This window comes from Myotis daubentonii, chromosome 5, assembly GCF_963259705.1.
Source record: "Myotis daubentonii chromosome 5, mMyoDau2.1, whole genome shotgun sequence".
In the NCBI taxonomy this organism is placed as follows: Eukaryota; Metazoa; Chordata; class Mammalia; order Chiroptera; family Vespertilionidae; genus Myotis; species Myotis daubentonii.
In genome coordinates this window covers 34,446,699-34,451,594 of record NC_081844.1, presented here as the reverse complement: position 1 = coordinate 34,451,594, position 4,896 = coordinate 34,446,699, and positions in this window count along the sequence as shown.

Here is a 4,896-nt window from a genome sequence, read left to right as displayed (position 1 = left end):
TTGGTTACAGTCACCAAGATTTCTCCTTCCCAGGCTCTGAGTATGCCTTAGTCGCCCTGTTTACTGAAATTATGCAGAGGATAAAAAAAGTTCAGAGTGTCTGAGTTGGGAACATTTAGTTCAATCTTTTCTTTTATAGTTGAAGGAAGTCAGAAAAGTGAAATACTATGCTCAGGTCATGCCCCTAGCTCAGCAATTTTCAATATTGGTATGCTGCAAGAGGCACACTGGTATGCTGCAAGAATTTTTAACACACGCAATACCTGACTATTTTAGTCAAGGACACCGACCTCTTTTCCCTTAGACCCGTGGTCGGCAAACTGTGGCTCGCGAGCCACATGCGACTCTTTGGCCCCTTGAGTGTGGATCTTCCTAAGCCTTAGGAGTACCCTAATTGAGTTAATAACAATGTACCTACCTATATAGTTTAACCCTTTGCGGTCGTTTGTCTACTCTCAGCCACCAAAGCTTTTTTACCGTTCCGGTCGTAAGTCTGCTCTCAGCCACCACAGCAAGGAACCATACGAATCTTAACTCTATTCATTCCTGTATCAGTTCATAATTTCTCTGAAAGCTCTTAAGTGTCTAAGCGACCTTGTCACGAACCAAAACATTGCCCCGACAAATCGGAGATATCGAAACTCAATATAAACAAACGCGGTCGTTCCACACTCGCCATGCAAAACACCGTGGCGGGTCAGTCGCCTTTTGAGAGTGAAGAAATCGACAAGCTTCAGAGATACTTCGCAGAATTTCAAATAAAGCTTTACAAATTACGTTTAACTGTAATTAGGCATTCTAGCTTGTTAAGATATTTCAAAATAATACTCCAAAATGGCAAAAAGAACGTTACCGAAAGAAGTGTACTGCGAATCTGAAAGTAACAATGAAGAGTTTTATTTTGGCACCTTGAATACTGACTCTGACGTAGAAAGTGATAACATTTGTAGTGATTCTACTAGTAGTGACGTAGTTCCAAAAAAGAATTAATAAATCTTGTTTATCCTTCATAATCTTGCATGTTATGTATCACTGCTCTTTCTTTTTTTTTAATTTTTTAAAACATATTTTATTGATTTTTTACAGAGAGGAAGAGAGAGAAATAGAGAGTTAGAAACATCGATCAGCTGCCTCCTGCACATCCCCTACTGGGGAAGTGCCCGCAACCCAGGTACATGCCCTTGACCGGAATCGAACCTGGGACCTTTCAGTCTGCAGGCCGACACTCTATCCACTGAGCCAAACCGGTTATGGCGTATCACTGCTCTTTCAATGGAAATTAATTCCGACCAGTACGACACCCATGTCCAAATTTAATACGACCGCAAAGGGTTAAGTTTAAAAAATTTGGCTCTCAAAAGAAATTTCAATCATTGTACTGTTGATATTTGACTCTGTTGACTAATGAGTTTGCTGACCACTGCCTTAGACTATCAAATTAAAAGCTTTTAACAGCCAACACAACAATTGCTTTTCAGTGTGAACAAATCAAAATTATACCTATTTACGTATCAGATCAGCAAAAATGATATATTTTCCGGGGTGCCACAGAATTTTAGTAATTAGTTTATGTGTGCCATGAAATGGAAAAGGTTGAAAATCGCTTCCCTAGCTAGTGGTGGAGCTTGGACTAGAACCAAGTCCTTTCCAGATTCCCAGAAAGACTGAAGAACCTTACTGGTTTAATGTCAACCTTCGTATTCTACTTTTTAAAAAAAGATACAGCCCTAACCAGTTTGGCTCAGTGGATAGAGCGTCGGCCTGCAGACTTAAGGGTCCCAGGTTCGATTCAGGTCAAGGGCATGTACCTTGGTTGCAGGCACATCCCCAGTGGGGAGTATGCAGGAGGCAGCTGATCTATGTTTCTAATTCTCTATTCCTCTCCCTTCCTCTCTGTAAAAAATCAATAAAATATATTTTTTTTAAAAAAGATACAATTAATTTCTACTCTTTACCCACTCAAAGTTTAAAGGGGAAAAACAACAAGACAAACAAGGAAGATCCTTTAAGAACAGAATGAAACACAGATAGCAAAACAGACAAATTTACAGAGCAACTGGGACACACAGATAAGAGAACACAATGAAAGAAAGAGAGAAGAAAAGTCAAGTTTTTCCAGGGAGTTGTTAGCCTCAACTTGTAGCCTTTTTGGAGACTGCCATTAAGGTTAGCATTTGAACCAGGAACTATAACTTACCCGGGTTGGGGGCTCAATCCCCACTGGCGGGCGTGCAGGAGACAGCTGATCAATGATTCTCTCTCATTGTTTCTCTCTTCCTCTCCCTTCCTCTCTGAAATCAATAAAAACAAAAAAATAAAAAAAGATATGTAGGAACTGTCTTCCAACAGAAACCAGAAATGGGTGTGTCAAGGGAAAGGAATCCTATGTGTTAAAGCAAGAAACGTTCTAACCTGTAAAGAATTTTTGTGAGTTTATTTGAGCCAAACTGTCAACAATTGCTGGGAAGCAGAACCTCAACATATTGAGATAATGCTCCAGAGAGTGGCGGTTTTTCACCTAGTTTTATAAATTAACATCAAAGGAGAAGACATTAGTGGGTTTACATGAAATCCACTGGTGATAGATTAGGGAGGTGGGAGAAAGCAAAGTGGGGAAGCCTCTGGAACTGGATAAAAAGTGCTTCTTTCACTTAGGTGGGTACAGGATAGTTAACAGTCAACCATTAACACCTAAACAATAACAATGTGGGAATTTGTGGTCTCTCCCCTGGCACACTGGTTGTGCCCTGAGGAGTCCGGAAAAATGGAAGCTATAGTTACCCTGACATTCCAAAGGTCTGTTATCATAGATGTAAAAATAGGCTCAGTTAAGATCAAAGTTGATCTTTGTCAGGGAAGATACCAACCTAGGACATGACTACCCACTATAAACTGCTTTTTATTTATTTTTTATTTTTTAAATGGATGATTCTTTAATATATATATATATATATATATATATATATATAATTTTTTTTTTTACAGAGAGGAAGGGAGAGAGATAGAAACATTGATGACAGAGAAACACCGATCAGCTGCCTTCTGCACACGCCCTACTGGGCATCAAGCCTGAAACCAAGGTACATGCCCTTGCCCTTGACTGGAATCGAACCTGGGGACCCTTCATTCCTCAGGCCGACGCTGTATCCACTGAACTGAACCAGTTAGGGCTAAACTGCTTTCTAATTTCAAGACCATCCTTTGTGGTTACTTTAGGTCTGAGTTTGCAAGGCTGCCACGCAGGCCTTCCCTGAGTTGGTCAGGTTAGCATGTGGCCCCTTTACGTCCACATACGTCTGAAGGCTGTAAAGTGATCCAACAGAGGCAGGAATTGGAGGTGGAAAGATCCAGGCATGCTGTACCAGGCTGGATTCTAGGTCCCAGAGCTAACTTTGCAGAAGTCCCTGCTTGTTGGGGCCCAACCCCAGCAGGTCCAGGGGTTCCCAAAAGTGTGGACGGAGGCAGTGTTAAGGTGATCATCATAGCCAGGTTCTCCAGTCAAGTTCTGTGTTTATTGTCTTGTTAAATTTGTATTTATACCAGTTGATTTTAACCTTATCAATTCTATTCCAAAGGTTAGGGCGTTTCTTATCTCCATTCCAAGGCTACTCTATTGTTCTATTAAGCTACAAGAAAGAACTGAAGGAGATTATCCTAAGATTATGTAGCCAAAGCGTGATTGTTCGTAGTTAAAGTGATTAATTACCCGCTTGGCACTTAGTTAAGGGGTTGTATTCCCTCCCTAACTCCATCACCTGGGGAAACAACCTTTCTCGGGGAGGTGGTCCTGTTTAAAACACATAGCGCTAAGAGGGGGAGCAAACCTATGCCATATACGCCAGGTCCCTTGAAACATAAGCTGTGCAGATGTTTCTTCCCTAAAGTGACTATGTCAAGCAGCAAGGGTGGACTGGCTTCCGGCACCTGCCTGATGTCATGAGCATTTTCCATACTTATTCCACTTTAATCCTAACATCTCAAGGAAAGAAGAGAGATTTTACCCAGGGGGAGGGTAATATTAAGTAAACAACTAATGCAAGAGTGGCACAGATCTATAAATCCTAAATGGTGCAAACACTAGCCACGCTGTGAAGACCAGACTCACCCCTAGCCGGTTTGGCTCAGTGTCTGCCTGCAGGTTGCAGGGTTCAATTCCCATCATGGGCATGTACCCGGGTTGCAGGCCCAATGCCCAGGCCCTGGTGGGGTGTGTGCAGGAAGCAACCAATCACACACACATGGATGTTTCTCTCTTGTCTCGCCCCTTCCTTTCCACCCTCTCTAAAAAAATAAAAATAAAAAATAAAAAAAGCCTGGCCTCCTGGCTCAGTGACTGATTGTGGAAACCTGAACCAGGAGATCACAGCTGGATTCCCAGGTTGGGGCTCATCCCCATTAGGGGGTGAGCAGGAGGCAGCCGATCAAAGACTCCCATCATTGATGTTTCCATCTCTCTCTCCCCCTCCCTTCCTCTCTCTGAAATCAATAAAAACATTCTTTTAAATCAATGGGGGAAAATATCCTCGTGTGAGGATTAACTGGGGCGGGGGTGGGGGGGGGCGCTCTACCTCGGATCCAGGAAGGGGGAGCTCTGGCTTTTCCTACCTCACGGGCCTCACGGGCCTCACGGGCCTGACTGGCCTTCGGGGATTGGTTAAGGAAGGGGCTTATAGACTTCATTTCCCATTTCAAATCGGAAGTAGGTTTCCAGTGACACGGAATACCTACAGCGCCGCTGGGGAGTTTACTCCTCGCTAAATCCCGGTACCTTACGGGGTACTGGCAGCGTCATCGGAGCAGATCAGCCCCGCCGCGCTCCTCCATGGTTTTCCGCCCCGACCGGAAGTGGGGCGGAGCCTCTGAGCATGCCCCGCAGGATTGGCCTGCGCGGCTGTC